This window comes from Geotrypetes seraphini, chromosome 3, assembly GCF_902459505.1.
Source record: "Geotrypetes seraphini chromosome 3, aGeoSer1.1, whole genome shotgun sequence".
NCBI classification, from domain to species: domain Eukaryota; kingdom Metazoa; phylum Chordata; class Amphibia; order Gymnophiona; family Dermophiidae; genus Geotrypetes; species Geotrypetes seraphini.
The window spans coordinates 403,437,230-403,462,988 of NC_047086.1; the positions used below are offsets into that span (position 1 = coordinate 403,437,230).

Sequence of the window (25,759 nt, forward strand, 5' to 3'; positions counted from 1 at the left end):
GACTCAATTATTTCAAGCAGTTGCCAACATCCACAACCACAAAAACAATTCCATTTTCTTTAAAGAGGACTCCAGAGGCAACTTCCTATAACTATTGAAATCTGGCCCAGCTCATGTCTGTTTTAAAAACAATCACTACCACATGCAACCCCCTGCAAAATGTTTTAAAACTTCACCTGATTCTGTGGCAAATCATTATAATTTAGCATATATCTTTCGGCATCTTTTACGATGAACAGCTTATTAAGATGCATTTATTTTAGAATTTTCTATCCCACTTAAATCAGAAACATCAAACCTAATCAATCAAATAATAAGACAAATATTCCTTTATAAGTCCCTTTTCCAGAACACTGGGGGGCTGATTTTGTAAGCGGCGCCTGTTGCGGCAGACGCCTACAAAACGGGGGACTGCCGTCTTCAATCGCCGACAGGTGCCGCTTCCAGAACTGCGGCTTGACGGGACTCTAGGCTCCAGCTATGTAGGCCGGGGCTTCACACACCTACATTTCTAGCACCTAGGGTCCCACCAAAATTGCAGCCAGTGGCGCATAGTGACGCTGAAGTCTGGTGACGCCCCCCTAACCACGCCCACTTCTGGGTTTCAGTGTCATTATGCGTAGCTAGCCCCAGGGACCTAGAGGCCAGTCCTGGAGGCCGCTTAGCAGCGCCTTTTTTGGGAGGGGAGTAATTACTTCTTAATTGGTTTTAAATGACGCAGTCGATTAGCACATCATTTAGCACCAATTAAAACAATTAAGTTAGGAGGTGGTAGGATGCCCACAGCTGCCTAACTTTTGGCGTCCTGACGAGGATCTGGGCCTTGCTGCAAAGACCACCACAATAATTACAAAAACTCAGCTATAATCATCAGAAGGCGATACCAAGCCCATCAATAGTTCACTCCCAGAAGTAAGAGGTGGCAATTCCCAGATACGCAGAGGGCCATTTTCGAAAGTGCATCTAAGTCTGACTTTGGATATCCTGAGAGGAACGTCCAGAATCTGAATTCCGAAAACGTCCATTTTGGAAACCATTAGATGCCCACATTTTTTTCACCTGAAAATCGCCTACTTAGATGTCTTGGCCATCATTCAACCAACATTTGGACACCTGACCTTTTGGACCATTTTTGACCATGAAAATGTCCAAATTCAGACCATTTGGATGTGGGAGGGGCCACACCCTTCAAAAAATCTGAATGAAATAATACACATCTGTCTGTAGAACAGCAGAACCTGGTATGGGAAATCCTAGTCGAGTATCACACTGATGTCTTAAGTAGCCTGGTGAATGGGCTAATGAGCCACAGAGAGCAGGACCCAGGACCATAAGCCACTCTAACCACTACATTTATGGTTGAAAGTGTGAAGCCACCAAAACCTCCAAATCCCTACTATAATTGCATATAGGTGTCACCTGCAGCCTTAAGGGCTATGGGCTGGTATAGTAGGTTGGGGAGTTTTGAAGGGCTCACCATAAATTATAAGGGGGTTATGGTGAGATGTATATCTGGCACTCTTTATGTAAAGATCACCCCGCTGCTCTGTGGTGTGGCAGTGTTCAAATGAAAGCTAAAGGACAACTTTTTTGAAACTGCTTTCAACTCTTAACTCTCAGATACCTAGACCCACTATAATCTCCCCAACCCTGAAATGTCCTGTCTAAATTAGATTGTAAGCTCTTCTGAGCAGGGACTGTCTATTGTATGTTAAAATGTACAGCACTGTGTACACCTTTCAGCGCTATAGAAATAATAAATAGTGGTATTAGTCTAGCTTCGGACGTTTAAGATCCATCCTGGCAAAATTTACCATAGGTTCTTACAGGACCTTTCTGGAGAACTGGACTTCACTGCACTCGCTCAGAAATGGTCGGCTGACCTTCAAGTGACATGCTACGTAGGGGCATTCGTTTGGGGAATGATTCTACACTGTCATCGGTGGAGAAGGAGCGCAATTACAAGTTCTTGTTGCGAGCTTTCTATCCACCTAAGAGAGCTCAGGTAATGGGGATTAGCAGGGGACATTGTTGTGGAAAATGTGGGCACCCTATGGCGTCTTTTGGACATATGTTTTGGACTTGCCCCTTGGTATCTGCATTTTGGTTGCGATTGGTGTCTACGGTGGCTCAGCTATGGGGATGTTCCTGGAGGATGCACCCCAGTTTTCTTTTCACTTTACAAATTCGTTTTCATCCACCTAGACCGGGGTGTGCGATTTTCATTAGGAAGACTGTGCTCATGGGCAGGAAATGTATTCTTACACAGTGGCTTTCACCTCAACCACCTTCTATTCAGCAATGGAGAACATTAATGTTACAGCAAATGTTACTGGAACGAAAAGACATTGTGGACACGGCAGCAAAAAAGGGTCGGTTGTTCCGTCAATGCTGGTACCCTTTTCGTTTGACCTTTATTTCGTCCGTCCAACAACAACTTTGGGATGTATGACTTGAATGTTACCCACATGTTGCCAGTTTTCAATTGGGAATGTTTGCTTCCGCTGCTGCTGCCCAGGTGGGGTGGGGAGGGGGTGATTGGGAGGGTTTGGGGTGGTATTGTGGCTTAACAAAATACTCTTGATTTCTGTACCCTTTGTATTGACGTTCTGGTTTAGTAAACATTACTTTAAATAAGATCCATCCTGGCTTTTCTACAGGTCCTGAACCTGATGGGACCCCTGGTCTGACCCAGCAGAGGCACTGCTTATGTTCTTATGTTATCTCCGCAAGATGTCCAAGTTTAAGCCCGTCCAAAGGCTGCCCATAGCACGCCTCCATGAACTTTGGACGCACAGTGGCTAAGAAGCCTAGAAAGACGTCCAGAAAGCTGGTTTCAAAAATCAGCACTAGGAGGATGTCCACGTGCCGATTTAAGCTGGTTTTTAGACATCTTACATTTTTTGAAAATGAGCCCCATAGTAAGCCACATTGTAATGTCATCACAATACGTGATAAAAAAAATTTTTTTAAAAAAAATCTTTATTCGTTTTCATCTTACAAGTGTATAATATTCAATCAAGAATTTTACAAATCACTTGACATTCTTATTTATAATCACCAAAGCATAAAAAGAACCCCTCCCCCACCCATCCCATCCATTAGGAATAAACCAATTAAAACAAATATCATATATCCCAATCCCACCCTACTTATATTCTTATAGAATAAAAAGGTGTTTAACCCTTTCAGGACCAAGGGACCTATTTGTCCCATAACTTTAAAATCCTATCAATTTTGATTGGGATAGTCTACAGTTCTAAATTTGATATGTACGGATTCCATAGGATACTGCCTTTATGTAAACAAACTGGTTCCGACATTCATTCATTAGCGTCGTTGCCAGATTGACGAGAAGATTCACTTGCCACACTGTCCATAAGCCAGAAGTTTGATTTTTTAAATAAAAATAATGATATTTCACAAAAAAAATCAATTTTTTGGCATCTGCAAGCCCTTTTTACCATAAAAATGTCGTCAAGACCACAAAAATTGGCCTACGATCCTTATGGTCCTGAAAGGGTTAAGGTGTCTGATCATTAGTGATAAAAATTTTTAATAGATGCACAGGGTGTAAGCAAGGATGGAACATATAGATAAATAACAGGAGTTGACTAATTTAAAGAAAGTTGCACATGAGGTCAGAAAGGGACTTGAATATCATGATGCCAGCCGCGGAAGCCTACGAGAATGCTTGAATATTATCTTACAGGAGAACACGAGTGAAAGTATAGCAGTACAAAGGATTGCTGCACACATTCCTTATTGAATATTATCTTAGCCAGAGTATCTTCAGGAAGAGGCTAAAGACTCACCACTTCTCCCCCAAACACATAACGACAGCCCTAACCTGGCTATATGACCTCGACCGGTGTTCACGCACTCAGCGAGACTCTCGTCAGGAATCCACCACATCCTGTTGTGAATCTCATCCATCTTCTTGTAAACCGCACTGAATCCCAGTTGAAATTTGCGGTATAAAAGAAACCGTATGGTACACACATATCCTGCTGCCGTCTGTGCATCTGGTTCCGACCTAGGATCAGGTAGTCTAGGGGGACCAGGACACGTCCGAGCGTCCAGATGGCTTCTCAAAACCCGGCACTTGGTCCAGGTTTTGAAAAGCTTCCAACTTGGAGTGACGGGGCGGCATCTGCGCATGCACAGATGCATCTCGGTGATGTCATGCGAATGTGTGTATGCGTATGACATCATTGAATCACACCAGTGCATGCGCAGATGGCCTCCCGACAAGTGAACAGGTTGAGGGGGCAGGACGTGACTCGGGTGGAACTGGGCAGGGATGGGCGGGCCTGGGGGTGGGGCCACAGTCTGAATTTTAGTTCCAGAAAATCTGGTAGCCCTAGTCTAGTCTCCCTGAAACAAATAAAGGTTTTCTGCTTTTACAAACTTTACTGTACAATAATTGCACTAGCCACAAGGACTTAAACTGCAGAAACCTTACAAGTTTCAAGTTTCAAGTTTATTAGTTTGCTTGTTGAATCGCTTAATCAGATTTCTAAGCGATGTACAATAAAATATACATGTAAGGAAACGAAAACATTACATACAGTTAATTAATTATAACGTAAACAAAAGGCTGAAAAGGCAGCACTACAAATATTACAGTATGCCCTGGACCTCCAATACATGTTGAAACAGAATTCAAATTCTACTGATGCCTATACACTGGCCGATATACTGTCCGGGCAATATCCAGCCCGTGGTGCTCAGAGGTTCTGAAGCCGTCAATGGCTGCGGGCTGAATTAGACCCCAACTGAATACTGGCAATGATTTGCCATTGCACCTGTCACAGACTCTATAACCAGCATGCAAATTCAAAAGGGCGTTGACATGAGAGGGGCATGGGAACACCAAGGGGCGTTCTGACTATTTTGGGGTGCACTTCAAAGAATTTTGCACTTACACGCCTGAGAACCGCATTTATGCCTGTCACAGACGGGAAACTTCAGACTTTCTCTAATATTCTACAACAGATCGGAGCACAGCTCTTCCCTATAGAATACTAGCCCCACCCCCTCTCCTTTTTTACTAAGCCGCAGTAGAGGTTTCTACCGCAGCCAGGGCGCTGAATACTCCGGCACGCTTAGAATTCTATGAGCAGCAAAGCAGCATGGGAACATTTAGCACTCTGGGCTGTACCACGGCTTAGGAAAAGAGGGGGTGAGGGTGAGATTAGCACCCGGTTCTTTTGTGGCTAACTTTTAGTGACCTATGTAGAATTCACCTCATCTACGCACTCAGGTATTGTATAAATATGTCCCTGGTCCCCCCTGGAAATGCCTACACGTGACACATGCCTAAAACCTTGGCTAGCCGCAGGTTCTCAATGTTTTTGCATGCATGAATTGTAAATAAACACCGGCAGTCTGTCTTCACCCACACGTTACATTCACACACATGGTGGTTAGTTTATAACCATAAACATCCTTTTCTGTCTGTAAAATAACTTTTACACATGGGGAAAAAAAAAGAAAAACCCTGCGAGGTAGCCCCCACTCTGTTTTCTGTCTTTTAACCAGTTCCTGTCTCACAACTCCTAAGGAGTCTTCTGAAAGTCTAGACACACGATATCGAGCGCATTATAAAAACAAATCAATCCATCAAAGACAAAATTTCCCTGCGCACAGTCAGTGTCTATGCACATGGCCAGTAATGCTTTCATTCAGAATAAACTGCTCCGAGCTCTTTCTAAAGGCTGGTGTGGCACCGCCACCCTCCAGTCCTTGGGGCACCCTAGCGTCAGGGTCAGCCAGGCTCTGAACTCATCCTCCTGACGGAGGAGACCCCCCTGCTACGTAGCAAAGAGGGTGACCCTCTCTCACAATCATCAAGAAGGACTTGTAGGACTTTGCTAGCCTAGCACAGGCACCGAAAAGGACCCTGAATAAGTTCTGATCACCTGATGAAGTGAAGAGCAGTGCTCGGCTGCCAGGTCACTGCCACCACGCTGCCCTGCTCTCCCAGCGCCCGGATCCTCTCTTTGTAACCAGGATAGTATGTGCTTTCTGGTACTGCCTCGGCTGCTATATGAATTGGTTTCCACTCCTCCTCTCTCCCCTCCCTTTTGCTGCTACTTGTAATTCTAGCTTCTTCTAAGAAACCTAACGCAGCTGGTGAGTTTCCAAAGAACCTCTCGTGTGAGACAGAACACTCTCCTATAACACTGCTCGAGTGTCTGCGGCCAGTGAGAGATTCTCCCTGTGACACCACCCTAGGGATAGTGACAGATTCTTCCTATGACCCAAAGGGTTTGGGGAAAGTGAAAAATTTTCTCTATGACATAGAAGGTCTGAGCAGAGTGACAGAATGTCCCTATGACAGACAATCTGGGGAGAGTGACAGAATCCCCTTGTGACACAGAGTCTGAGGAGAGTGACAAATTCTCTCTGTGACAAAGTGAATCTGGGGAAAGTGACAAATTGTCCCTATGACATAGAAGGTCTGGGGAGAGTGACAGATTTGTTCTGTGACATGGAGGGGTATTTTTTGATAGAATGTCTAAATCTGACTTTGGATGTTTTAAGAAAACATCCCAAAACTGGATGGAGAAAATGTCCATTTTCAAACCGCTTTCAATACATTGAATAGCAATCTGTATTTCCTCTATCTGCCCTGACAGCTTCACAATCCAGCTGTGTTACCTGGGGCAAAGGAGAGTTAAGTGACTTGCTGGGATCAAACTCACAACCTCAGGGTGTTGAGCCAGCAGCCCTGTCCACTAGGCCGCTCTCCCTTCTCTGTAAAGAGACAGTGCGCTGTATGGGGTGGAGAGTGTTCTGGCAGGACACAGACTTCTGGGCAAGTCCTCCGGGTGAAGTACGGCACCAAGCGTCCCTCAACAGTAGGGTTACCACTTGGCTCCAGAAAAAGGAGGACGGATTGAGACGTCCGGGTTTTACTTCTGCTGAAACAACGGAAGTAAGGCGGACAGATAGAGTCATCTGGGCTTTACTTCTCTTGAAACCAATGGAAGTAAAACCCGGACGTCTCAATCCGTCCTCCTTTTTCTGGAGCCATATGGTAACCCTACAGTGTGCACACGCAATATTAGGGGATTTAATGTTAATACCACCATACGGTGTACAGCATTACACAGACTGTAAGCCCTTTGGGACAGGTAGATGTCTGACATAAGAACATAAGAACATAAGAAGTTGCCTCCGCTGAGGCAGACCAGAGATCCATCTCGCCCAGCGGTCCGCTCCCGCGGCAGCCCATCAGGCCCATTGCCTGAGCAATGGTCCCAGACTATCCCTATAACCTACCGCTACTCTTATCTGTACCCCTCAATTCCTTTATCCTCTAGGAACCTATCCAAACCTTCTTTGAAGCCTTGTAACGTGCTCTGGCCTATCACAGCCTCCGGAAGCGCGTTCCATGTGTCCACCACCCTCTGGGTGAAAAAGAACTTTCTGGCATTTGTTTTAAACCTGTCTCCTTTTAATTTTTCCGAGTGCCCCCTTGTACTTGTGGTTCCCCGTAATCTGAAAAATCTGTCCCTGTCTACCTTTTCTATACCCTTCAGGATCTTGAAGGTTTCTATCATGTCTCCTCTAAGTCTCCGCTTTTCCAGGGAGAACAGCCCCAGCTTTTTCAGTCTGTCAGTATATGAGAGGTTTTCCATACCTCTTATCAGTTTAGTTGCTCTTCTCTGGACTCCCTCAAGTACCGCCATGTCCTTTTTGAGGTACGGTGACCAATACTGGACACAGTACTCCAGATGCGGTCGCACCATTGCACGATACAGTGGCAGGATGACCTCCTTTGTCCTGGTCGTGATACCCTTCTTAATGATACCCAACATTTTGTTTGCTTTTCTTGAGGCTGTGGCGCACTGTGCCGACGCCTTCAAAGACGTGTCCACCATCACTCCCAGGTCTCCTGTAATGAGCCTGACGTCCGCTCCTCACAGATATTCAGAGGTAATACTCCACAGGCTGTCAGTGATCCTTGTCAATATGGTGTGGATGCCCTCTAGTGGCAAAGTGGTGGTACTATGTACTTCCAGGGACAGGTTTTCCAGGATAATTCAATGCCTGGCCTTTACAATCTGGCAATGTTGAAAGTACAGCTGGGAACTTCTGAGACGAAGCTGTGAAAACAAATGTCCTGTTGCTGCCTCCAAGCAGGGGAACATGTCATCTGCGTTGTGATGTGAAGTTTTTTTTCCTCCATATAACACTTCCCCTTTCTCTTCAACCCAGGCTGTGCAGTAATAGCCCTTTGGTAAGAGACTAGTGCAGCTGTCCTCAGAACTCTTAGATGTCTATCCTGAGCCCGGCTACCAGGTGTTGCTCTGAGGCAATGTTGGATCATCCTGAGACATCACACAGATGAAAAAAAACACCAACAAACAGGCAGTGGTTAAAGCTATAGCCTCGGGACCCTGAGGCTGGGGGCTCAAACCCACGCTGCTCCTTGTGACCCTGGGCAAGTCACTTAATCCCCTCATTGCCCTGGGTATTTTAGACAGATTGTGAGCCCACCAGGACAGACAGGGGAAAATGCTTGAGGACCTGAATAAATCCATGTAAACTGTTCTGAGCTCCCCTGGGAGAACAGTAGAGAAAATTGAATAAATAATGCAATCAGGAGGGGGCTGTTCATTCATGCAATTTTTTAAAATCTTCCCCTCCGCACCTGCATCTATCACTCCCTCTCTCTTCCCTTCCATCCTCTCCTCTGCCCCAAATCAGCATCTGCTCCTCCATCGGGCCTGTCAACTATCCGTCTCTTTCTTAGGCTCCACCCCTCCCCTGGGTGCCACCAGTGACGATTCCTATGGGCAACCTGAGCTGGCACCGTAGTCTTTTCTCTAACGCGTCCCTGCCTATGAAGAAACAGGGAGCGACGTCATCAAAGGCAGGAATGTGGTCGAGGGAAGCCTGCAGAGCTGGCGCAGGTTACCTAAAGATATTGCCGGCAGTGATTCCTAGGAGGTAGACCAGGGGGGTGGGGCTGAGAAACAGACTGTCCAGGCGTTGCTCCAGGTTTTGGAAAGCCCCGCCGAGCTCCAGCCTCGTCTGGAGGGCCTTTGAGCATGCGCGGATGACGCCACACACATCTGCGTATGCTCCAGGCCCTCCCGATGCGGCTGGAGCTCATCTGGAAGAGAGAGGACGCTTTGTGGGGTTGGAGGAAAACAAGGCGGGGGTCATGTGTCCAGGGTTTCCTGGAGCAAAATATGGTAACCCTAGCTACAGATGAAGCGGGAAAGAGGGGAGAAAGGTGCCACCACTGAGGTGTACTGGGGCCTCATGGGCCACTAGACTGGGCTACGCCACCGATCCCCAGTGCTCATTCTGCTCTATTCTTATCCCTCAGGAGGAATATGCTCTGGGATAGCTATTTCCTATTTATTTCTTCATTTTCACAAGAAGCTGCTTTTAAATAGCTCTGAATATGAAGTATAAACATACCCACTCACTGCACTGTCATGTTCAACTGTATTTATTTGAAAACGGAGAAAATGGATATATTTAGAGAACAGCATTCGAAGCGCCTCACAGCGGTACCCAAAAAAAGCCCAATTTGTATAAACACGGTTCACAACATTATCGCCAGCAGTTCGATAAGCATTGCCTCTGTCGGGCACGATGGACCCCTGGTCTGACCCGGCAGAGGCAATGCTTATGTTCTTATGTTCTTACTCCTGCTTAAAATGTACAGCATTAAAAAATCATCAATAACGACAGAAGCAACGCTAATTGTAATATTGAACACAACAGATGCAGTAAATCAGATTTGATCATTTGCCCCTGAAACAGGGGTGGTCAATCACGGTCCACCAAGAGTCCGCAATGACTATGCATGAGACGGATCTGCATTCAATGGAAGCCGCCTATGCAAATGAATCTTGTGCATAGTCATTGTGGCCCTCGAGGAACGCGATTGCGCACCCCTGCCCACCTGCTGTGCACTTCCAGTCAGTAAAGACTGTCGAAATTCAGCGCTGGGGAAAAAAAAAAAAAAAATCTACGCCAAGTAAGATTCTATACTGGATTACTGTAACTCACCATATAAAAACGTCACCCAGATTCAACTAAGACGACTACAGTCAATCCAGAATGCATCTATAAAACTCATCACAAATTTGACCACGTAACGCCCCTTTTACAAAACGCTCACTGGCTGTCAATTTCTCATCGGATTACATATAAAATAATTTTACTCTGTTTTAAAACGCGACAGTCAAACTTATCAGCATTCCTTGATAAAGTCTTAATCCCATACACACCTCTTAGGACCTTACGATCCGCAGACCAAAATTTGCTCGTAATCCCCTCCTTAAAAATAATCAGGACTCGAAGAAATGAAATCTTTACAATTTACGCTCCGCAGCTAAGGAACACGCTATCCTCCTACCTCAGAGGAGAAAGAAATCTCGATCACTTCAAGAGCTCCCTGAAGTCCTTCTTATATATATTACGTTACATTAGTGACTTTTATTCCGCCATTACCTTGCGGTTCAAGGCGGATTACAGAAGAGGTTATCCGGACATTTCCAGAAGAGTTACAGAGTTGAGCGGGTTCCTTCAGGGGGATCGAAACGCTTCCTGCGGTGTTAGTTTGTCTTGATGGATTTCTTGACTAGCAGGGTTTTTATTTCTTTTCTGAAAGCTTTGTAGTCTGGTGTCGTGATCAGTAGGTTGGAGAGCTGGTGGTCAAGCTTGACCAGAAGGCCATCGTACATTTTTTTGCGCTTGACGTCTCTGATTGGAGGGTGCGTGAATGGTGTCTGGGTTCTCCTTTGCCTTTCAAAATTAAGGGCTCCTGTAGCGGTTTTAGCACGTGCGCTAGTCACTACGGCCTCCTCTTGAGCATAAGAACATAAGAATTTGCCTCCTCTGGGTCAGACCAGAGGTCCATCATGCCCAGCAGTCCACACCCACGGCAGCCCATCAGGTCCACGACCTGTCATGTTATCTTGATTTAGCCCTATAGCCCCCTTGTTTTTATCTATACTCTTTCCATACTTTTATCTACCCCTATCTGTATCCCTCAATCCCCTTATCCTTCAGGTATCCATCCAATCCCTCTTTGAATCCCCTTAGCGTACTCTGCCCGACCACTTCCTCCGGGAGCGCATTCCATGTGTCCACAACCCTCTGTGTGAAGAAGAACCTCCTGGCATTTGTTCTAAACTTCTCCCCTTCCAGTTTCTCCGAGGGACAGATTTTTCAGATTATGGGGATCCACAAGTACAAGAGACACTCGGAGAAATTAAAAGGGGACAGGTTTAGAACAAACACCAGGAAGTTCTTTTTCACCCAGAGGGTGGTGGATACATGGAACGCGCTTCCGGAGGCTGTGATAGGCCGGAGCACGTTACAAGGCTTCAAAGAAGGTTTGGATAGGTTCCTAGAGGATAAAGGAATTGAGGGGTACAGATAGGAGTAGAGGTAGGTCATTGGGATAGTCAGGGACCACTGCTCAGGCAATGGGCCTGATGGGCCGCCGCGGGAGCGGACCGCTGGGCGAGATGGACCTCTGGTCTGCCTCAGCGGAGGCAACTTCTTATGTTCTTATGTTCCCCGTAGTTTGAAGAATCTATCCTTGTCTACCTTCTCCGTGCCCTTCATGATCTTGAAAGTTTCTATCATGTCTCCCCTAAGCCTCCTCTTTTCCAGGGAGAAGAGCCCCAGCTTGTCCAGCCTGTCAGCGTATGAACAGTCCTCATTTTTGTAGCTCTTCTCTGGAGCCTCTCAAGTATCGCCATGTCCTTCCTGAGGTACGGCGACCAATATTGGACGCAGTACTCTAGATGCGGGCGCACCATTGCACGATACAGTGGCATGATGACTTCCTTCGTCCTGGTTGTAATTCCCTTCTTAATGATGCCCAGCATTCTGTTAGCTTTCTTCGAGGCCGCTGCACATTGCGCTGATGATTTCATGGTTGTATCCACCAGCACACCCACGTCTTTTTCAAGCAGACGGTAGTTTTTCGGGTAGCACGCTAATCCGGTGCGTGCCCTAAAAAAGCTAGCGCATCTTTGTAAAAGGAGCCCTAAATCTTTAAATGTATAATATTTCTTCCTAAAGAAACAAGAATCACTGGAGGCTCCAGACATTTTCCCTGTTTACCCGATTTGTGTTTGTTCCTTTCCTATAATTCAACCCGTGACACTTTTGTATCATGTTGGTCCTTATTTCTTTTGCTATATGTTCTTAACTTGTAATATTGTATCCCAATTTTTAAATTGTACATCGCTTAGAAGTATTATAAGCGATACTTTCAAATTTTAAATAAACCTGAAACCTGACGCACCCTTTGCAGAATCAAGCGTAGCGCTGATTCTCCCGCCTCATTGTAGGTGGCAAACTTGCACCTGCTGGAACCGGGGATAAATGTTGGCGCCCAATTATTGAACGTTCAGTGGCTTGGTACTCAATTGGCGCACGGATCCTGGCTGCACAACTCTGGGCCCCGTCTGTAGAATCCGGGAGTAAGAGTGTACTTAAGCACGTAAGTGGAGGTCACGTCGTTTAAGCGCTCGTCAATAATGATGCACTTAAAACAGCCTTGTGTGGAATTGTTAGAGAAAAGCATTAAGTACTTGCTAACTTGCCCATCAAAATTGTTTCCTGAGTGGTTTACATTTCTAAATTTATTTCTTTTTTAAATTTCTAGACTGTTTTTATGCAAAACGGTTGACAAGGAGTTACATACATAAAAAGTTAAGAATCCGTACGAAAATAAGAAGCAAAACCAGACATATTCAGTCAGAAAAATGCCTCGACGAATAGTTGAGTCTTCAACATTTTCCTAAAGGAATTCCTCTCTCCACATTGTCTAATCTGGCCAAGAAGAAAGATGATAGTCACAGTCCGGCACAGAATATTTGGGAATACAGTCGGCAGCAGACGGACCTCCAGAAATTGATAGCAGGTATAGAAATTGCAGTGGCGTGCGGTCAACCTCCTGAAGGCCCTGTGAGCACTGCTCTGAATGTGATTGGTCGATGCTGCTCAGCCAATCAAATTCAGATCAGTACTGTTTGGAGAACCCCCCAGCCCAAGAGCCCTGTTTGCTCTTTGTTGTATGCAGTTGGACTGAATCCCCTGAAACCCCTCACCCCTCGATAGACCATGAAGCTCTGTACGGTCTTTTATTTTATAAATCTTTATTAATTAACGTTAACAGCGCCATACAATGAATTTAAACATAGACACTACACAGAACGCACTTTAAATACACAAATAATTCCAAAAAACAATATTTTTGTCCCCCCTCCATCCCATAATTAATAGTACATATTTAATTTCAATAATATAGATAATTACGTAGAGCAAACAATAATACATTCCCCTCCTCCCCACCCAGTCTGTCTTATAATTTGGCCACAACGTAGTTTAATCACGCAGTTAGGTCCATCCTGATACCGCATCTAATTACAGGAAGGGCTGACCCTGAAACCAGCTAACATTTGCATGGTTTCCCCAGAATTAGGTTACGAATGGGTGCAGTGCCGTACGTCGCAATTTCTACACCTAGCCAAGCCTGAGGCTTTCGTTTCCACACCTGAGGCTCGTGGGTGCCCACACCTACCACCCCTGCCTGGAGCATTAGGGAGGCTCAGTGGCTGTGTCTGTTTTGTGCATTCTCTCTCAACCTTACCAGGATGTCTGTGGTGAGAAGTGGCTGCATGCTGAGCAAAGGTTCAAGGTGGTCTGGCTGAAAACAGTTTGCACTGCCGAGGTGGCTGTGACTCTTCCCGCACACCTGAACCTGATCAGCTTGGCTTGTGCCCAGGGCAGGATTAATTCGTCGAGGGCCCCTAGGCCCCCCTGCCCCGCCCCACCCCACCATGTGCCCAGGTGGAAACAGGAAGCTGCGCCAGAGGGAAGCTTTGGGCAAGCAGCACCGCTTGCACAATTACAGTTCCCATTGCCTTTCTTAGCCGCGTTGCTTGCTTGTCTTACTTTCCATCGATGGGGGAGGGGGGTTGCCGATCGGGGTGGGGCCTACGTTGCCAATCGATGCTGGAGGGGCCCATCGCCGTTTGGAAAAAACAATGTTGATGCCCTCCTTCATCGGGCCCCCCTGACCATTTTGGGCCCTAGGCACGTGCCTACTTGGCCTATTGGTTAATCCCGCCCTGCTTGGGCCTGCACAATGTAAATGTTTCCTGCTTCCTCGATATTATCATTTCTCCTTCTCATTTAAGCGCTCTCTTCTCTTTCCAAGGAAGGCCTGAGTGAACAGGTGTGGCGGCCATGTTAGTCCACTTTTCAAGGTCATATTAGACTAAAACCAAAACACGAAGGTAAAAATAATACATTTTTCATTGGGCTAACTTTTACAAAAACCGTAGAAGAGGTTTTGACGCTCATAGAAATATGACCGTTGGAGCAGCGCAGAGTCTGGCGCTAAAAATCTCTTGTGTGGTTTTGTAAATGGAGGGAGGGTTAATGTAGTTTAGGATTACCTTCGAAAGCAAATCATAAACTGCTTTGTTAGTCCGATGAAAAAGGTGTTTTTTGGTTGGTTTGTTTTTTTAAATTTCTACATATAACCTACAAGGAAGACCTGAAATAATTCAAAGGTCGAGGACAGGTAGAAGATCCTTTATCCGAAATCCTTCGGAGCTTTTCAGATTTTGGAATGACAGACCATAAGACCATCAAATTGCCACCCTGAGTGGAATCTGCAGCTCTCTTTGCCATTTTTCCAGCCCTCCGACTTGAATTGTGCAGAGAACAGGAGAAACACACACACCTGCATTGGTTTCAGGGTGCATCACACCAGGGAAATGGACTCCTTCTGGTTTTTCGGAGCTTTTCAATATTCAGAATTTCGGATAAATGGCCCGATTCACTAACCTGCTCAATTGTGACCGATCCGTGTCCGATTGATTCTGGAAGCCATAATATTCTAATGGGGGCGATCGGAGGCACGCCCCCATCCGCCGACACGGATCGCTAGGTAGCGATCCCGATGCATGCGCAGACCATCTACTTTGCCTGTAGATGGTCTGTGCATATGTTTGCTGTCTGTTTGTTTTATTTTTTTTTTTTTTACTGGCCCCGACTCACCTGCTCTCTGCCGCCGTTCCCTGCAGTGTGAGCCCATGGTTTTAACCCGCGGGTTTAAAGCGGGTTAATACCATGGGCTTGTACTGCAGGAAAGGGCGGCAGAGAGCTGGAGAGTCGGGGAGGCAGAGAGCAAGTCACGGTGGAGAGCAGGAGAGCCGGGGATCCAGAGAGAGAGTCGGGGAGGCAGAGAGCAGGTCGTGGTGGAGAGCAGGAGAGCCGGGGATCCAGAGAAAAAGTCGGGGAGGCAGAGAGCAGGTCGTGGTGGAGAGCAGGAGAGCCGGGGATCCAGAGAGAGAGTCGAAGAGGCAGAGAGCAGGTCGTGGTGGAGAACAGGAGAGCCGGCGATCCAGAGAGACAGTCGAGGAGGCAGAGAGCAGGTCGTGGTGGAGAGCAGGAGAGCCGGCGATCCAGAGAGACAGTCGAGGAGGCAGAGAGCAGGTCGTGGTGGAGAGCAGGAGAGCCGGCGATCCAGAGAAAAAGTCGGGGAGGCAGAGAGCAGCTCGTGGTGGAGAGCAGGAGAGCCGGCGATCCAGAGAAAAAGTCAGGGAGGCAGAGAGCAGGTCGTGGTGGAGAGCAGGAGAGCCGGCGATCCAGAGAGAGAGTCGGGGAGGCAGAGAGCAGGTCGTGGTGGAGAGCAGGAGAGCCGGCGATCCAGAGAGAGAGTCGGGGAGGCAGAGAGCAGGTCGTGGTGGAGAGCAGGAGAGCCGGGGATCCAGAGAGAGAGCCGGGGAAGCCGAGAGCAGGTTTATTTCAGGGCTGCAGGGCTGGCAGGACAGTCGAAAAGGATGTGAGCAACTGGTCCCCAGCAGTCGCTTCTTGTTGATCGGCCAGCCCAGTCGGTGTTCAAGAAAAAAGTTTAGTGAATCGCGTCCCTGCCTGCTTTGCATGCCGTTTCTCCTCATTTGCATGCATGGATTGGAATCGGATCGATACACAGGTTAGTGAATCGGGTCAGAGGGAAACTGGGTCACAAACTAATCGGAAGACGCTCGGTTTGCTTAGTGACTCTAGCCCCAAAGATCTTGTACCTGAACTGGGGCAGAAGGGGGTCAGTAGTTAATAGGTTTTAAGGGAAACTGCAATTCTTGATGCAAGATTTCTGCTTGCACACACACACAGGAAGATTGTGTCCTGGCCCCCCCCCCCCCCCCTCGCATTGGGTTGCTCCTTACGCAAATGGAAACGTACTCGGCACAAGTTGACAGGGAATGTTTACAAACAGAAGGTGAAGTGCTGTCACTCGGCCACGTTTGATTTACTTCTGCATTAGGATTTATTTACTGCCTTTATGAAAAAATAAAATTCACCCAAGGCAACATACGGCAGGAATAAGGCAACAGAGAAATGACAGCACCACAAAGATTTATCAACACGATACGCAATCAGACATCTTAATAGGCAGCATGGCGTGTAAGCAAAGGTGGAACACTTAGATAAGATAGAGTAACAGGAGCTACAAGATAAGGGGACTATGAACGGGATGCCTTGCGTACAATGAAGGCTGTTTAGCAATAGAAAGGATGCAGATGATAAGAGGATGCCCAAGGAAAGCTGCTAAGGGTTCATCTTCGAAACGTTCCCTTGAATCCTTGTACACCATACTGAGCTTCCCCCACGCCTCTCGGCAGCTCCCTAGGACTGCTGGATCCGGTTGCTTTAACGTTTGAAGGCTCAGGGTGCAGCTGACAGGGAACTGCTCAACTTGGGACCCAGTTTTGACCTTCAAAAGGACAAGTGGGACAAGCAATGACTCTAAAGATGTCCTGTATGCAATTCTCTGTTGTAATCCTCCTACAGAAGTGCGTTGGGCCATTCTTTGGGGGGGGGGGGGCAATTTGAAATAAATTCTATAACAGGGCACCTACTTTTGAAAACAAATACTGGCTTGTGCTGCCAAAACAGGCCTAGATGTCGGCTGCGATTGCTTACATCAGCCTACAGCCGATGGCGGCGATCGACGTTTTGCTGACTGCGCCAGCGTTAACCCCAGAAATGCTGGGCCACGTCTGGGCACCGGCATTGGACTTCTGGGTTTCTGGGAATCAGGCGGATGCTCTGGTGAGGAAGGGTTTTCACACTTTATGGAAGCTCCGCTCAATCGGAGCGTACTTTGAGGTCGCCTCATTCAGACTCTTGGGGCTAGATTCACTATCCTGCTCGATGGTGACCGATCCGTGTCCGATCTGGGCAGGTCCGATGGATTGGGCGGCTACTAATATTCAAATGGAGGCGCTCGGAGCAACGCCCCCCATCTGCCGACACGGATCGCTAGTGTACGATCCTGACGCACGGGCAGACCATCTGCTTTCCCTGTAGATGGTCCGCGCATGTGTTTGGTGTTCGCTTTAGCTTTTTTTTTTTGCAAACCCGTGATTTTAACCCACTTCAAGCCTGTGGGTTAAAACCATAGAATCGGGGCAGAGAAGCAGGGTTTTAGCACAAGCAACAGGTCCTCACCAGTCGCTTATTTTTCGATCGACCAGCCAATCAGAAAGCGTAGTGAATCGCGTCCTTCCTGCTCTGTGTGCTGATTTCCCTCATTTGCATGCACGGATCGGAGGATGATCGGGACACAGGTTGGTGAATCAGGTCGGAGGGAAATCGCATCGCAAAGGGCTCGCAAACCAATCGGTACGTGATTGGTTTGCTTAGTGAATCTAGCCCTTGGTTCCGTCCCTAGTCCTGAGTCAATTAGATTACTGTAAGATTGTTTACTTGGCAGGAGCACTGAAAAACTTGCAGAGAATGCGCATTGTCCAAAATGCAGTGGTATGACTAATTTTCAAGCTAAAGAAGACTGACCATGTCACTGCCTTCTGTCGCAAATTGCACTGGTTGCCAGTGGAGGCTCGGATTAGGTTTAAGTTCGGGTGTTTTTGCTATAAAACCCTATTTACCTCTCCAACCTTTTACTAAACCGCGAAAAGAGGTTATTAGCGTAGGGAGCTGCGCTGAATGTACTGCGCAGCTCCCGACGCTGATAGGAACCATTATCACAGTTTAGTAAAAGGGGGGGTGGTGGTCTTACCCCTAGTTACCTCACGAATTCATTGTCACTTGCCACTAGTACATATACTAGATCAGGGGTGTCAAATGTCGGTCCGTGAGGGCCGCAATCCAGTTGGATTTTCAGGATTTCCCTAATGAATAGGCATGAGATCTATTAGCATACCATGAAAGCAGCAACATCTCTTCTCCTATCAGGCAGAGCCCTAGGCCAGGGGTAGGCAATCTGGTCCTCGAGAGCCGCAGCCAGGTCAGGTTTTCAGGATATCCACAAAAAATATGCATGAGATGGATTTGCTTCTCAAGGAGGCAGTGCATGCAAATCCATCTCATACATATTCATGGTGGAGATCCTGAACACCTGGCCTGGCTCCGGCTCTCGAGGACCGGAATGGCCTACCCCTGCCCTAGGACAAAGACTTAATCCTGACTTCCAGCACTTATTTTAGATTTCAGGAGGCATCTGAAGACATATATCGGAAACTAAGTTACTTTATTCAATTGTACCAACTTTCTCTTTTGCAAACCGCAAAGAGCTTCACGGTCCTGTGGTATATAAGCAGAATGTTATGTTACCTTAGGTTCTGCAGTATTTATTGTTTCTTTAGCACTACCACATGCACGAAGCACTGTACATTAAACACGCAAGAGTCGGTCCCTGCTCGAAAAACGTACAATTCAATTATGACAGACACACGTCACATAGCCAGTTAAGTACGATATTCAGCCTTATATACCGCGAATGCCTTTTGGTTCTAGGCGGTTTGCAGAAAAATGGCTGAGAAGAGTCAGCGAGCTCCATCTAAGAAGAAGAGAAGTGAAAAACTGCAGGAACGCACATTGGCTACCAATCCCACATAGAATTACCTTTAAACTGGCAGTTTTAATGTTCAAAATCCGTCAGTCGAAACAACCGATCTTTCTTGAAGAGCTACTCATCCCATATGGACGTTAAGATCTCTTGACTATTCCCTCTTTAAAAGTCATCAACATAAGAAGAGCTGAAATTTTCTCAGGAATCGCACTGCAAACATGGAACCATTTACCATCCTTTATTAGAGAAGAAACACAACTTGATAAATTCAAAAGTTCCCTTAAAAGCTTCCTTTTTAAAGATGCTTTCAAGAGCTAAACCCAGAGATAAACTTTAGTTCCTTAAATCAATACCCACAGTCACAACCAGCCTTCCTTACGCTACAACTTAACCCCTCCCTTACGTTTTTACCCTTCTTTGTTACTTTCCTATCACATTTGTAGTTCTACCCTCTCTCCTTTTTTTTCCTGTGACTGTCCTGTCTTTTACTATGGTCTCTCTGTTCTTATCCTAACTTTTTAATGTAAATCACTTAGAAATGTTTATAAGCATTTAATCAAAGTTTAAATAAAACTTGAGTGGTGGAGCACAGCTGGAGATTGTATGAGGATGTTAAGAACGAGAAACCTGGAAGTGTAGGTCATCGGCATGGATGTTGAAATCACCAAGGATGAGGGAAGGAGATGAGGGTTTAAGAAAGGAGATCCAGGAGTCAAAAGTCACCGAGGAAGGAAGAGAGGGACTTATCAGGGGGTCAGTAGAGGAGCGAATAGACAGATGGAGTGGACTTCAAAGAAGGGAGAGCAGTGAGACTGAGGTGGAAGAAGGGGTTGATATCTACAAGATGGCTAGAGTAGTAGCTCAACACCACCTCCATAACCAACTGGGCGAGGTGTATGTGAGAAAAGGTGGCCTCCGTGACACAGGGCAGTAGCTGGAACCGAGTCTTCAGGGCAGCCTCAGGTCTCGGCTAGTGCCAGCAGGTGGAGAGTTTGAGAGATAAATAGGTCATGGATGAAGAAAAGCTTGTTGGCGACAGAGTAGGCATTCCACAGGGCACATGAGAAAGGCAGAGAGGAAGGGGGATGGAGGGGAACAGAAATAAGATTGGTTGCATTGCGGTGTGATCCCCATTAGTAGGGTGAGGGTTGATTGGGAGGGACTTGATGTCCCTGGCAAAGAGCAAGAGAATACAGATGAGTTTGGTTCAATCAATCATTCTGTCAAGGTTGGATTGCTGCAATTCAGTGTATTTGGGTCTTTCAAAGGTCAGTCTGCAGAGACGTCAATTAATACAGAACACTGCAGCTAAGCTTATCTTCGGTAAGAGTAAATTTGATCACGTAACCCCTCTGCTCAAGGAATTACATTTGCTTCAGGTGTATCTCAGAATTCAATTCAAGTGCATTTAAGAGCCTAGTTGGCATTTTCACTACTTTGATTCCTTTAGACTGGAATGTTCATAGATCTCATCTTGCCAGAAGTTCTCAAAAATTAAAACTTGTATTTCCCTCTCTCAGTGGTAAAAAACAGAAACTTTAAGAGATTTAGTTTTTCTTTTGCTTTTAAATTAACCAAATTCTGGAATGCTTTACCGCTTACATTAAGAAGTTTAGGTTCTTTTGCTTTATTCCGGAAAGTTCTGAAAACTTTTTTGTTTGCTAAACATTTTGGAAATTAACTATTTCAGTCGACTTTTCCTTGTCAAATTTATGTATTATGTTTTACATTATTGTTGACCGACTCGGTCTATAAAACTACCTTTTAGTTTAGTTTTGCTCCACAGTTGCTTCACATTACCACAGGAATACCAGACTGCAGTATGCCACATCCAGAACATTCAAAACCATCTCAATGTCCTTGATGTTCCTTTCATTTTCTTTTCAACTTTTTTTAGGCCTCAGACTAGCCATTTCTATGGTCACCAAACAAACTTATGGCAACGGCATCCTCATTAGCCCCATTATATATTTTTTTCACATTTTTCTTATTTAAAGTGCTCCGTGCTATTTTTCTTTAGTGTCTCATATAACTTAATTCTTAAAATGATTATAACTTATCTCAATAAGCATTATTCAGATCGGGATGGTGCGAACAAGTTTGAAAAGGGGGGGGACTTTTCTTGAAACCGCCAGAAGGCGAAACATGTCGGAAATGACAGGTCCCTTCCCGATGATAGTATGAGACAAGACTGACTTAAGATAAGTCAATTAAGTTATAATCATTTTAAGAATTAAGTTATATGAGACACTAAAGAAAAATAGCACGGAGCACTTTAAATAAGAAAAATGTGAAAAAAATATATAATGGGGCTAATGAGGATGCCGTTGCCATAAGTTTGTTTGGTGACCATAGAAATGGCTAGTCTGAGGCCTAAAAAAAGTTGAAAAGAAAATGAAAGGAACATCAAGGACATTGAGATGGTTTTGGATTAGTTATGTTTTCAATGTCTTACATCCAGAACATTAGCACAAGAATATCAGAGCACAGTGTACCACAAGATAGTCAACGAATATGAAGAGACCAGGTATCATCTTGATCACCAACTTTGTATACATAATAAAGTTCATAGGCCTTGTTCACCTGAACAGTCATAATTGCTCTCTACATCTCCGAACAAAGCTAACCACAAATGCGGCAGAAAGTGTCAACCCGGTGAACTCATTTCTGCAACATTTTCAGTCTCCAATAACCATCTGCTCATGAAGTTCTCCCAGAAGCCATACATAACAATTGGACTAAACCGAACTGTGTTAATTTATTATGATGCCAAGTCAATAGACAGGTGCTGTTATAACTTTCTATCAATTTCTGGGAACCCGTATGTTCTAGAGAAAGTTGTATGTCATTTCTGTGATCAGCATCCAAAACTCTAGAAGAAATCCCCGGTCTGATTATTGAATTAAATATGACGCTGTCCAGTGTTACCTGCTGATTAGAAGCCTCAATGTGAGCTGGAGTGGGTGACCTGTGGTACGTTCCTGCCGAGGCTCTGAGTTCTAATTCAGCAACATCACCAGCCTCAGTAGCCGACTAAACAGAAGGAACCAGAGCTAGGAGGGGAGCCAGGCGTTGCAGCTGAGACCACTGACGGTGGCTTCCTTCTTCCTGGGACTCTGGCTGAAGCTCTCAGTGTGAGGAAGAGAAAGTCAAACACACTGGCCTGGCAGCTTGCTGTGAATCCATCCCTGCCCCTTAGCACCAGGCAGAGTCCTGCTTAGACTGCACAATCTTATCAGGCTCTTCCACTCCTGCAGCCTACGTGTATGTCATTTCGATAGCCCAGCCCTGTCCTTGTCCTTTCCACCTCCCCTCACGGGCCTCTGTCAGGCATTCGCTCAGCTGCTCTGGGGTGGAGGGGAATGGCCCAGGCTCCCGCCACCTCTCTCCACAGCTGTGCCCCCTCTGTGTGTCCTGTGCCAGCCAGGCTCTGCTCATACACAGAGGCCTGCGCTTGCAACTTGGAACATCAACAACAAAAACAAATTCAGAACTGACTGGGCGACTTATCAGATCCAAATAACGATTTCATATGTGTGGCCAAACAATATTAACCAGTTATGGGTGTAAAAAAAAAAAAGAGAGACAATTTCCAAACGAGGGATAAGGGTAGAATAAATGACAGAGAGGACAGTTATAAGAACAGTACCCAGGATCCTGGTCTGCTTTGCTTTCTCCGTACTCAGCTCATTTTCCTTGCCTGGTGTCAGGATGCAACATTGCTGCTTCTCCTCTTTCCTCCAGGATTACACAGAGATTTCCCTGCTCAGTCAGTGATTCGCTCTGCGAATATGAGAAATTTGTATCTGTTATCAGCGCTACAGAAATGATCAGTAGTACCAGTACAGGTATAAGATCCTTAAATCGAAATTCTGAAAACCGAAATTTCATGCTTCATTTATAGTGTGGGGTTACCAGTCGTCTGGACTGACCGACCCGGACATGTCCTCTTATTAGAGGATTTCCAGACATCCGGACAGCTTTTCAGAACCCAGCACTTTGTGAAAAGCATAGCGGTCGGGGCATCTGCACATGCCCTCCAGACACGGCCCCGAAGAGACGATGTTTGTGTGGGGCCAGGGTTGGAGGGGCAGGGTCTGGGGTGGAATGGGCGGAGCCACCTGTCCTCTTTTCTGTCCTGTTTGGAGCATGTTTGTGTTTGAAGTGTTTAATGTTTGCCTTCTTTTGAAGTACAAAAAAATGTCTGGCGGCACTTTTATGGCCTTACGGGCCGTCTTTTTCTGACTTCTCATTACCATTCCAAAGTCAAAACCCAAAATAGGCCTGATCCCAAGGAATTTTGCACAGAGCGGGAGAAAGTGCATTTCTGATTCTTCTCTTTCCCCCAGGATTGTACAGCGTTTTCCCTGCTTGGTCTTTGGTGTTCAATGTTAATTTTAGGAATCCTGCATCTTTCATCTCCTTCCAGCCAGTGTGGTCTGCATTTTTTAAGCAAAACAAGGGCCCCCGAGGAAGGAGTGTTTCTTCGAAACACGGACCGTGTTGGGTTCGGACCATCTATATATCAGGGCCAGTTTTTTGGATATATTTATTTATGTTGTGTTGCATATGTTTTTAAGATTTCCGTATTATAAATAAATTCCTGCATCCTGTACATTGTCCTGCAGTTTTATTTTGGTTTTGCTCTGCATTTTTTAAGGGCTGACTGTCATCGGCTAAATTAGCCCTGGATATTCAGTGGGCCATGTGCAGGCCCTTACACCACATAACCAGGGCTAATTTTGCATGGGCTGGCAGGCGGTGCTGGGACCCTCATAACCTTTTTTGCATTAACTCCCACCCCCCCATCTCCATCCTGGACCCCTGACAAACTACCTCTTTGCCTCCCTTTTCACCAGCCTTCCACCATGATCAAGGCTCCTTATCCTCTCCAGCTACCTCTGCCTCAACCCCCCCCCCCCCCCCGTGATGTGTAGTACCGTAAATTGTTGCAAGAAGTCACGATAGCCATTTTTCAGGGAAGCCACTGACTCGCTTTTGCCCCATCCCCAGTGATCCCCACGCACCACCAAGGATATACCTAGATGGTGGGGGAGGGGGGCATTCTGGGCAGATGGGAGGCGGGCTGGAGGGAGGAGGAGGGAAGGAGGGGTCTTTGTTGGGGGATTGAGGGTTTTTATAAAATAAACTTATGCATTGCCAACTAAAATTTTTTGCTGTCACTTGCATAATTAAGTGGCCTCACTTTCAGCTGTCCTAAATTAGGCCTCTTAGCTCTGCAGCAGAAGCGTAGCCAGACCTCAGTTTTTGAGTGGGCCTAAGGGTGGTTTAGGTGGGCCTGACCATGCATTCCCATTCTGCCCCACCCCCTGCTGACATGCTAAAACAGTAAAAAGAAATACTTTGGATGGCATGGATCCACAGACCCCCCCCCCCCCCAGCTAAACGGTCCTTCCTGAAATTCGGAGCAAACTCAACCTCCCAGCAGACAGCGGCCTGTTTCCATCTGCTGACACAACCACTCCCCAGCCCCAGCGCATGCTCAGTTCAACCAGAATCCCTCATGCACACATGCGCAGGAGGGGAGGGGGAGTGCTAGTCTGGTTGGAGAATGAATTTGCTTGGGATTTCAGGAAGGACTGCTTAGCTGGCGGGGCCCAGGGATCCCCCACAAGCTACATTAACAATGTGTGTCGTCACTGGGCGGATCTGAAAAGAAGCTGTTGTCCCAGAATCGTGCCCCTCCAATGCTCCAACGTGCTCCTCTCCCCCTCCTTTCTCCCTTTGTCCCAGAAAGATTGTGTCCCCTTGTTCGAGCCACAGTCATGCCATCTGTCTTCAGTGGCTTGTTGGAGGGATGCGTAGGCAGCGATTCACACGCTACAAGTGACTGGCCCACAAGCCTTCCCTCCGACGTCAGCTCTGACGTTGGAGAGGTTTCCAGGTCAGCTATATGCAGCGTGTGAACCGCTGCCAGTTGCGCGTCCCCAAACCAGCTTCTGAAGGCAGAAGGAGCGAGTGCAGCAAGGAGGTAATTGGGAACCACCACCCCCTCCCCCCCCCCTGACCAGGAAGGCTTTCCTCTGACGTCAGCTCTGAAATTGGAGAGAAACCCTGTGGGCCGGTTTCGGAAAGGAGGGAGGAAGGAGTGGGAGTGGGCAGGGATCCCTGGCAGTGGCTTCAGCAGGTGGGGCAGGCAGGAAGGCTGGATCCCTGGTGGCGGCAGCATGGCCTTGATGGATGGGCAGGCAGGGAATATTCTTCATGGTCGCCATGCCACATACCCCCAATAAGTGGCCCGCATACCGTACCGCGTGTTGAGAAACACTGTCTTACAGCGACTCCCTGAGTCTAATTCACATATAACAGATTAATAGTAGCTGAGGGGGGGGGAAGCTTTTACTAAGCTGTGTTAATCAGCTAACACGTTGTATGGTAGATAAGACTGACTAACCTTACATAGAATTAGGACCCCCTAACTGTACTATCATGAGACTACCACTACGTGTCACTGGTGTCATTTTGACACCCGGTGGTAGATGGAGCTGGAGCTGAGGGGGACCACCCCTGTCCCTTCCCAGTAGACCACCAGGGAATCCCCAAGTAAGTCCAGGGCAAGGAAGGGTTGGGGACGGGGGTGGTTGTTGGGTCTGTTGGTGGCTTCATTTTTCAAGGCCCTTTGGGTAGCACTGGGGCTATTGTGCATTTGCAGAGTCTGGAGGTGCATCTACTGTGTGGTAACTACAGAGCACATTCTGGGCATGACCCCTGCATGTGCCACACGAGCTTTGCACCTATCATACCTTAACTTTTGCAATGAAAGGTCTGGCAAATACAAACCTTAACTCTGCTTAAGTGTTCTCAGGAAAGTTGCTCCACTGGTACCTGCCGCCCAGCTCAGGTTACTTTTCCTGT

At 46.6% G+C, this 25,759-nt stretch overlaps 1 protein-coding gene across 9 annotated transcripts in view; it reads right to left on the bottom strand.

Moving 5' to 3' along the window:
* Nucleotides 1-25,759, bottom strand: part of SLC29A1 (solute carrier family 29 member 1 (Augustine blood group)) — a 192,128-nt gene that overhangs the window by 138,411 nt on the left and 27,958 nt on the right. For 2 of the 9 annotated variants that reach the window (XM_033936595.1, XM_033936599.1), the window contains one exon: nt 22,533-22,666. The exons of 1 other annotated variant lie outside the window; for it this stretch is intronic. The gene's annotated coding sequence lies outside the window, so the exon portion shown is untranslated. Of the gene's footprint in view, nt 1-5,924; nt 6,046-18,936; nt 19,120-21,811; nt 22,415-22,532; nt 22,942-25,759 lie in introns of those variants that run through there. 6 more of the 9 variants (XM_033936600.1, XM_033936598.1, XM_033936602.1 and 3 more) reach the window with 6 other exon arrangements.